The sequence below is a fragment of the Pogoniulus pusillus genome, chromosome 17 (genome assembly GCF_015220805.1).
Source record: "Pogoniulus pusillus isolate bPogPus1 chromosome 17, bPogPus1.pri, whole genome shotgun sequence".
In the NCBI taxonomy this organism is placed as follows: domain Eukaryota; kingdom Metazoa; phylum Chordata; class Aves; order Piciformes; family Lybiidae; genus Pogoniulus; species Pogoniulus pusillus.
In genome coordinates, this window is record NC_087280.1 from 11,873,705 (window position 1) to 11,884,095 (window position 10,391).

Consider the following 10,391-nt stretch of genomic DNA (forward strand, 5'->3'; position numbering starts at 1 on the left):
CTTGGCCCAGAAGGAATACAGTGACTTCTATCTGACAAACACATCCTTGAAGCCTCTAGAGTACTTCACAATGAAGTGCTTATTGATGCTATGCAGGACAGTCAGACACTTGGACAGCTTTATTTGTACTCAAGTTTGCACAACACAATTTTATACAATCATGTGCTCTTTTTCCATGAAAAATATGATAGATGAAGATCTGCTGGAATGTGCTTCCTTGAATTGTGCCTCTTTGCTGCAGGGCCTAGGGCCAGCATAGTTCTGCTTTCCAGATTCTAATCTTGGTTTTCTCTGGATGAGTACTGAATTGAGCAGATTGACAAAGGACACCACACTGAAACTCCTTTCAGGAGGAGTGAAGGTCAAAGTACTGTAAGGCAGCAAGTTTTCTAATCCACTAGCAGTAGTAGAAACACTATGGCATGCTCTGCATAAATAATGATTGCAATTTATATTCACACACACTTGCAAACACTGTCCAGGTAATATGATGAACATCACATGTGGTTCCTCTCAATGAACTATGCTATGAAAGTTGTCTTCTCTGAACAAGTGGTCTCCCAGTCCACAGACAGACCACAGAACAGAAGATCTACTGACAGCCTGAAAAAACAGCTCTGTTGTCACACTACACAACAGAGCCAGCTTCTTACCAACCATTGCCAGCCTCACCACGCAGGGAGATTTTTATACTGTCAACTTAATAATGCAATAAAAGGCAGAGGAGAGCTTTAGTTATACATATAAAAAAAAAAAATTCCACCACAGAGGGTGCTGAGAAGATAAAGTCTCTTCTCACAGACTAGAAGTGACATCTTTGCATTAGAAAATGGCAGCAGATATTCAAAAACTCCAGGAAAACCTGTAGTAAAGGCATCAAAAATCAAAGTGCAGCTGCTCTTTTTACTGTTTAAATCATTATATATTAGCAACAAATCTTGTTGTTGGCCAATAGTCAGAAATGGCATATGGCCAATAAAAGGTTCAGTGGAGTTTTCCATCTGTCACTGAAATCAGCTATGGCTCCAGCTCATACATAGTAAGTTTAGTGTCATAATTATTTGTGTACTAGACTTCAACCATTCAGTCTAACATAATTATTTGACTACACAATTTGCTAAATATACTGCCCAAGCAAAGCACTACGTAACCACATAACCATAATACATGAGCTGCATTCAGAGTATGTAACACTAGCAGGAGGTAAGCACGTGAATAGAGGCTGCAGTCTTGCCACAACAGGTTATGCAAAAAGAAACACACTAATGCATCCTCTTGATATGTAACAGAGACAACAAGAGGCACCCATGCTCTTATTCAAATCAAAGTCAAAGGCACGCAAGAGCTCAAGTCAGTGAGCATTAGCCACAGATTCTTTCATACCCCTCTTTGCTCACTAGAAATACGAACACTGTGGATTTACTTTGCTGTCTTCACTGCCCTGCCAGCACAAAAAGGTTAACTGAATAAGCTTTAAACTATTTTGTTTCAATATAGATTCAGGAAATACCTGAGTAAGAGCATTGTCTGAGGGCTTTAAAATTTCTTTCCTCAGCATTTTCCATTCGTTTTAGCAACTATGAAAATAACAATGGTATTTTTTTCCTCCCTCCTCCCCCCAGCACTCTGGTGCTATGAATCCTGCACTGATAGGTCTTTGGGGCTGTATTTAGACCTGGATTTTCCAGACACTGGGATTTATACTTCAATCAGCCAAGAGTCATAGTCTGCTTGGCCTCAGATTTGAGTACAAGGACAAGCATATTTCTATTCTCTAATTCAGTCAGAAAAATGTGCAACATTCCCAGGTGCAAAGTTTAAAGAGAGGGAGGAAAAAAGTGTTCTAAACAGTGATAGGAAAAGCAAGATCATTTCTGTTTGTGCAAGCTTGCAGCAACACTCTTTTACTTCCTTAAGCCTCTCCACACTGCATCCACTCTAAGAAAACTGCCAAAGTAATTTAGAACTACTGGATTCAACCTGAGGATGGATTTTAAAGTTTAGAACCAGGGAAGACAGAAGCGTGGTAAAATGGGACACAGGAATTCACTGAAACATTTTATAATATTTAGTAATCCAGCTGTGGTTTGGTCAGAGCTGGCACAACTTCACAGCAATAAGCTGATTTCGACAGAAATGGGCTCACAGCTCAAATAGATGACACCGAGGCCCTATCTATAATGCCGTTTCACTCATTAGAACAGCAAGGAGAGTGAAAACAGATCACCCTAACAAAAACAAAACAAACAAACACAAAAGGGCAAAAAAACTCTCCTGAAATAGCAACAATAACATCAGTGCTCAACTCAGATGCCTAAACATTGATTAGCAGTGGAACCTTTGACTAACCAAGATGAGGCTACCAGACTTAGCAGGACCTATTTCAGGGCACCAGATGGGAAGCAGGTAGGATATCCTCAGGTATCCAAAAGTCAAGTGTCCACAATTCAAGATCTGGACTGCAGTCTACAACACATTAGGATTCTCAGACAGCAGATTTCCCATTCAGCAGATTCAGCATCCATATCATAAGAACAATTACATGGAACATTTTAAAAGCCTATTTAAATTAATGTAATTTTCTTTATTGCTTCTGTAAAATTGAAAGAAATATTTAAATCACGAAGCATAAGGAAGAAGCCTTTCCATGCAGGGCTTTTAAAAGTCTTGAGTCTGACAACTTTTGGTCCTGCCTTGAAGAATGGAGACTGTGCAAGGCATCTTGACAACAGCATCAACGTATTAGATAGACAGGAGATTAAGCTAGGGGGGAAAGGAAGTTCTTCAGGAGAATATCATTTTAAACAGAAAGGAACCAAAAATTAGAGTTCCTGCTGCGAGGACAGCATCCCTCACTTTGAATTAGAGGAGTCTTTGGAAGTAAGAACCGTTAAACTGAGCAGAAGGATCAGAGTGGACATACTCAATGGTCACTTCAAAAGAAAAAGGGGTGGGGAAAACACAAAAAAGTAGCCATGTAAATCTCTATACACTATACATATTGTCCTCATGGTTGCTGATTATGTTTGTTAGTGACAACTGACCACAACAAAATGATTCTTCTAGTGGCCACGGAACAGATACATAAGCTAGAAGCTTTTAAAATGGGTGATCTAACTCTAAATCACAGAGTTCATGCTAGGTGAGAACTGAGAAACTGGGTTTAGTGTAAATAAAGATATAATAATTGTTTTATCCTGAGGGCAAAAACTTTTCAGCTCTATCAAATTAGTTCCTTTGTCATCACATGCTTCTTGTGAAAGACATGGTATTATCAGTATATTCTGTGCTAGTAGTTACATCATCAATGTGTTCTTTCTTTTAAGGCCTGATGAAAACTTAAAAGTTGCCTTAGAATATTAAAAACATAACGTTTCAGCACATACAGCAACACCAGAATTAGTATTAAACACGTGAGATTTAAGCCTTCTCCGTTTCACAGTATCTTTTTAATGCTAGCCTTGGGAAGGAGTAAGCTCACATGTAAACTCACCAGCACTCTATGCAAGCTTAGGAGAGGCCAAGTCCTCTGACAAAACACAAACTGCATTTGTGGTGACAAGATCTCTCTTGAGGAAGCAGTGGAGGATTGCACCAAAGCTCTCTGAAGAGACACAGTCTCAGAGTTTGCAAAAATGTTATCTTCAGTTGTCTTCACTGCTCGGACTGAGCAGGAATAGTTCTGTCATCTCCTCAACAAAAGCCTGGGATTTATTTGTTCTTTCACCCTCCTATAAACCTTACAGCGTTTCCAAAGGAAGGATAGGTGCCTGCAAAAACGTATAACTTGTATATTAGCCTAGATATGATTTACATGAAGTCTACCCAAAGTGTTAAGCTGGGAAGACAAATTTACCAAGAAGTTCCAGCTGAATTTCAGACAGTTTTCATAAAGTCCAGACTCACAGAGCTATCTCTCTAGACCACCTTTTTTGGCATGCTATGTTTTACTAGAAGTTTTTGCACTTCAGTTTGTTGTGTTTCCCCCCCATTGCAGAACACACAACAGACTTAGGCCTCTTCAATCTCTATCCAAGCTGCCACAAATGTTTCTGCTCCACCTCCTGAGAAAACCGTTCTCCACTTCCCCTTTTTTCCCCTCTCCTCAGTAAAAGCACAATCAAAAAAGACCAACAAAGTTGCTCTTTTCCCTACTGAACTTATCCTTAATGCTGCACAGGAGCGAGGGGAGCAAGAGAGAATTTCCAGGAGCATATCATAACATGCACAACATAACAAAAGGTTAGCACCACAGATACTGCACCACAACCTGAAGGTGCTTTGAAATGCAAGGAATCTCCTCTGTGCCAACGTACAGCAACACAACACAACACTACCTACACAAGTAACACTTTCGAATGGACTGTCTTTTAGCAATCATTTTCTGAAACAGAAACATCCTCAAACCAACAAGGCCTCTTACATTGCAAACAGCAGTAGTACAAGCTGGTGTTATCTGGTGAGACTACTTGGTAGCCTGTAAGAGAGAATTAAATGTGACTCTTCTCTAGTACATCAACAATAATTATTATTGCAATGCTTGTTCAGTCACTGGAATACATGAAAAGATGCAATTGCATTGGAGAAAACATGATTTGATGTTGTTTATATACAGACACTTACGTCTTGAGTTTGCTTTCTCTCCTCAGACACCACTGAGGTTAAAGAACAGGCAATAACCGTAAGAATAATATTGTAATTATGAGAATAATATTTTATGTTTTATTCAGATTGTAAACCCCTAAGCACTTGCAAACTCAAGGTCAGCTGAAAGTTGCCAGAGCAGCTAGATTGTTTCATTAGCAACACAATGAAAAGCAGCAGCAAAACTTTAACGAACCCAGCAGAACAGAGAGGCTGTGACACGCAGCTTCTGCACACGTCTTGACCTCCAAAACGGTTAAAAAAGCCACTGCAAACAGAGACTTGAGAGAGCTCAAAAAAACGAGCATACGCTCCGGTGTAAGTACAACTGCTGGAGTGTCTGTGTCAACAGGAAGAGGAAGAAAATAAGTGGAAGCAAAAGTCACTGAGAGGGACCAGAACTCCTTGGTGCACAAAACTGTCAGGAAAAGACAAGCAGGCAAGGAAACAGTTTTCTGCTCTCTGTTTCTTCATCCACAGAAACAAGACTATGCCTAGTTGAAAGGGATGGGGGAAAAAAACAAAACACACAAAGAGAAAACAAAGCATCCTGGCTTTCATCAAAGAACTGTGTGACTCACTCATTGCCAGTATCTACTGCCCTGTACGTTTTGTGGTGTATTTACCTGCTCCACTGATGTAGCAGTGTATTAGATACAGAGGAGTATTTACCTGCTCCACTGGTGTAGCAGTGTATTAGATACAAAGGAAGTGACTGTGTCTGTTCACAGATTGCTGGAGGGATGGAATAGAACAACCTCAAGTGATCACAGTGTGATATTTATTATTACCCACACACAAGCATCAACATTTTCCTCCATTCTTTGGCCATCCTGCATGCAAACAGCTGACTTATGTGCTTGAAGCATCCACAATGTTCTACACTTTTTAGACTACATGCAGCCTTGTGGGCTTCACAGCCTTAAGATATTCTAAAAGCACTGGGTACATGGAGATACCAAACAAGAACTAAATAAAGCAGCTTCCCCACAGTTTTATTACTGGCTAGCAACAGCCCTGTTCTCCTAGTCCATGCAGGTGTATTTGTATATAGAGAGTGTATGTAGAAGCATATACAGGTCTGTCTGGACTTTGCAGCAGGGTTTCCTGATGTCACCAGTCTAGATGGTCAGCCACCATTAGACGTGCAGTTTCACTGTGCTACAAGTACTGACAGTCACTATGTATTCCAAGTATTTTAATGAGGACTTTTAACCAAAGGACAGTAGTTACCATGGAGGAACATTCAAATACTACTGGAGAAGTTCTTACTGATTTAAATTTTTAAAACATTTGATCTGGGGCATGTTTCTTTTCAAATTTGAGAGGTGAGCAAGCTAACACCATAAGAACTGGTGTAAAATGTCAACAAAGAAATAAAGAAGGGTCCTTGGGTCCAAAGATGGAAGGTGGAATTTTGTATGTTTGAACTGCTGGGAAACAGAAAACCCCAAGGCACCAAAATGAACAGATTCAATTTTCTGCAACTAGCAGTAGCACACTCTCATTAGGAGAGCAAGCAAACAAAACATTCTGTCTCAAGCTTTTTTTGCACTGTGAATATCCCTAAGCGAAGCTATGATTTTGCCAGGATACAATTCACACCATCACAGGGAAGGAACTTGATTCCACAACTTACATGAAAGATATTCCACAACTGCAATCCCCACAGAAGAAAGCAGTGTTGGCAACTCCCCACCCTCACCTACCTCTGCTTGACCACATAACCTGAAAACTTCCATAATCAGCCTGCCAGAAAGAACCTCATAGCTCCCTCTTAGTGACTGAAATACAGCTGGAGGCAGCCAGACAGCACAGATGAAAAGCTAAAGCTTCTCACCTTTAGCTCACATATGTATTAACACTGAAGTCTAATTGTGGATCACCTAAACCCACACACTGTGCACGACATCACAGTTTAGAGTCAATAAAAACTGTCCATCATATGTGCAAGCATGAAGACCAATGGTCCTAGAATAAACGTGACTCACAAGAGCTGGTTACCACACATCATTCCTTCACAGTTCAGCAGCTTTCCTGGGTGTCACCAGGGATTGCAGCCGAGATGTATCTTCCAGTGGATCTTCAGATGTGTTCATAGCAAGAGTATTTATCTTTCGTGCACTTCAGGGAACTAAGGGTCAGAAATCAAATCCTTTCCTTTGACATTGTTCTAAAGCCATGATATAACTTATCACTCCTTCCTCAGGTCATGAGATTAGCCTGAAAAGAATTTGTCATGTGTTGGTTTGCCTCCAGCATTAGATGTTCAGACACTCTTTTTTCAAGCTTTCTCTATAACTATTTATTTGAAAGGAAGAGAAAGCAGGCTAGGATTCTTGTGTGGTTAATGTACATCAAGCTAATGCTTTGAGAAAAACAGCAGCCATCATGAGAGTTGGCAACTCTCAAATCACTGGTTATGGAGGAAAGAATATTAAACAGCCATCATCAATCTATCTAGATCCAGGAAGTGAGCCATGAAATGCTGACAAAGGGGAATATCTGGTCAGACAATGATGGTATATTTATCTTTTAAATGAAGAATGATGGGGTTACACCACAGAGACTCATTTTAACAACAGTAAAGTATCTATCTCACCACCTTAGGGTGATGTCTGAGTACCTTAGGGTAAGAGAATTTATTCTATCAGCTCTCTTAAAGACCACTGTTTTACATGGTTACTCTAGCCTCCAAAGAAGCCACACGAGACTCACAAACAGAAGAAAGGGAATGTGGAAACTAACCTGAACAGCATTAGCACAGCCTCCCTTCACAGCAGTAGGCCAGGTAGTCAGCTGCCTCTTCATCCTCAGCTTATTTTCTGCCAAATAGGAATAATAACAGATTATCATAAGGATGTTGGGGTTCAGGAGTTTGGGGGGGGAGGTGTTAAGGATGACAACATCTTAACTTTGTTTCTCAACATGCTAGACCTTGTAACCAGGAGCACACACACATGCACAGACCATCACATGATAAAAGCACAGCTGCGCATAGGTGTGGTGAATAGTCCTAAAGGGCATAAAATTGGGCTTAAGCGTGCCCTGTCTCATTTACCTGCCCGTCTGCATTGCAGCCAGAGGGGAGAAAACAGGACAGAAGAAACCCAGGCAACTTAGTTTCTTTGCCTGCGAGGGGTTTCATGGGGACCGCGCCCCTGTCCCGTGGCTGGAGTATGCGCCCCCATTCTATGGAAGACAACAGCCTGTGGGTTCTTGCATTCCTGTGTCTGCTTGGGTGATTGTGTGGTCAATGAGACCATTAGCCTCTGCCATTACCCTATAAATGGGGGTGAACAGGGGAAAGGTGCTGGCGTGCTCGTTCGTTTTCTCCTCGCTGACCTGCCCCTCGCCCGCCCGTCGCCTCAGCAGCCTCAAGCCACCGCAGGCAGCCAGCAGCCCACGTGGAGTTTGCTACAGGACTTCTGTTGGCTATTTTCCTGCCTATGGTTTTGGGCCATGGACTTTAGGACAAGTGCGTATTCTCCATTCTTTGTTCAAGTTGCTAGAGGATTTTAATCAGCCTCACAGGCGGCGAATTAAGCCGCTGGACTCTCTATCAAAGACACTTTCTGAAACCAGTCAAAATTCCATTGTGCAGAGACATTCTGTGAAACAGTTCTGCTAACCGCATCCAAGAGTTGTAAGTAAGCTTGGGGGAATTATTTTGGGTATATTAATAAATATTTCGTAACTTTTAAATCTGCCTCATTGCATTTTACCCCAAACTCAGACTTCAACTAGTCCCATTTACAACAGAGTCCACAACACAATGGGTCCAGCTAGCACTAAGCTGAACTCCTATCAGCCCTGGGGCTGTCCAACATACCAAACCAAACCCAGCCTGAGCGAGTTTTCTGCAGACCACTACCAAAATCCCAAATAAACAAACAAGCAGAGGAAACCCCAAAACCAGGACCACAAGGAAAGGATCAGACACTGAACTGTGATTGAAACAGCAGGTTGCAGCTTGAGTTGAAAGGAAATCTGCAAGTATATTTACAATTAGAGAAGGCAGAGAAACGCTGCATTCCTGTACAAGTATATGTGATTAATACTGTGCTAACTTCAGAACATTTAGGAATATGGAATCCCCATAGAATTATCTGCTGTGTAAATAAAAAATAACTGTACAATAAGAGAATAAGAATTTTTAAGTGTGAGCTTGAGAAATAATAAGAGCAGCAAACTGGTTTAGACCGAATCTCTGGCCAGTTTGTCTCCTCAACCCCATGAGACAGCCGCGAGAGCAGGTGCAAAGTTCAGCTAAAGGCCATAGAGAGGAAGAGAACGAACACCCCCAGTGGCCACCAGAGAATCCCCACAGCATGTAATGGGCACGTGTGCAGGAGATTTACACGTGTAACAAATTCTGTGAACTAACATGAACATGCTAGCCACTTCTTAGCAAAAATATCATTAGGTATCAGACGCAAGCAGACATTCTCTGATTTTTACTGGATTGGGTACACTTAGAGTGAGCCCTTGTGTGCCTGGCACTGTCTTGTCTGCTTCCTAACACCTCATTAGTCTTGCTGTATTCAGGAACAGTGATCACCCACGTCTAAGGTAGCCCCTTACTGAGATCTCTACCTCCTTTTTCTTCCCTCAGTAAGACTGGAGCCCAGCCCACACAAAAAGAGATACTTTTTTGTTGCTTTAAACTCGTCACGGATCCATCGTGCCGTCTTTATGTCTTTTCTGAGAACCGAACCCTACCCACAACAATTCATGCTCCCTTTAAGTTTTGATAAACTCACCTGCTCTTCTCCTCGTTGTACGTCCTGCCTTCTGACATCATAAGGAAAACGGGAAAGAAAAACCTCAAACAATACGGAGCAAAACCACTGACAAAAGAAAAAAGCCACCTTCTTCTGGGACTCAAGCAGAAGTACTGAAGTCCAACACGCACGGGAAAATTAGTACCTACTGTGCAGAGACACAGCTTGTCCCAATTAACGTTTTCTCCCACCTACCCCCAAAACATTACACAGCTGAAATAAACGAGCCCAGCCTCCTCGTGCCTCAAAGAGCAGCAAAACAACGGAACGAGGCAATCAGTTAAGTAGGTAACACCTGAATGTGATCACGGGGAAGGAGCTGCAGCTGCTGTAGTTTGACGCTACCTTACCCTTTAAGAGATTTGTGTTTAAATGGCCACAGGAGCCTTCCAGCACACCCCTGTGGGTGACAGAGCATTAGTCTTAGCAACCTAAGTAGCCAGCAGACATCCTGCTCTCTCCTCCAGAAGCTCTGAAAATGTATTTATCTATTATTTTTACTACTAAGCAGAGTAGAACTTTACCTTTACAGCAGCCAAAATGCACACAGTAAATCTGCACAATTAGTTGACCCACCCCAGCTTTGTAAAACGATGTCTGGGGCTGAAATAGCCCAGACCAGGCAGTCAGCCATGCTGAGGCCAAAACACATTCTGGCTCTAAGTATTTTTGCCCTGGGTCAAGCAAGCAGATACATAGTGTGTGGTGCCTCATGCTGGGAGACTATGGGGTGTTTTTTCTGTTTGATGGTGTCTCCATGGCTGTGCTTGGCATGGAGGCTGTGAGAGCAGCAACCTCACATCGTTTTGTAGCAAGGTAAGTGGACTTCAGTCTTCAGTAAGAGATCTGGCTTTGGTTCAGCTATGCATGGAGAGTGAGCGCCTATGGAGAGGAATTAGAGCTTGAACAGAGAGTAAAACCAGAGCATAGCAAAACCTTCAAATCCTGAAATCACATGACTGA

The 10,391-nt window shown here is 41.9% G+C and overlaps 1 long non-coding RNA gene across 3 annotated transcripts in view; it reads right to left on the bottom strand.

The window, feature by feature from the left end:
- LOC135182969 (uncharacterized) overlaps positions 1 to 9,663 on the bottom strand; it is a 123,211-nt gene extending 113,548 nt beyond the window's left edge. For 2 of the 3 annotated variants that reach the window (XR_010305365.1, XR_010305366.1), the window contains exons 1-2: positions 9,408 to 9,663; positions 7,393 to 7,469 (exon numbers count right to left, since the gene is read on the bottom strand). This is a non-coding gene — a long non-coding RNA (uncharacterized LOC135182969). The remainder of the gene's footprint in view (positions 1 to 7,392; positions 7,470 to 9,407) is intronic. The other variant, XR_010305364.1, reaches the window with a different exon arrangement.
- Between the last annotated feature and the right edge of the window lie 728 nt (positions 9,664 to 10,391).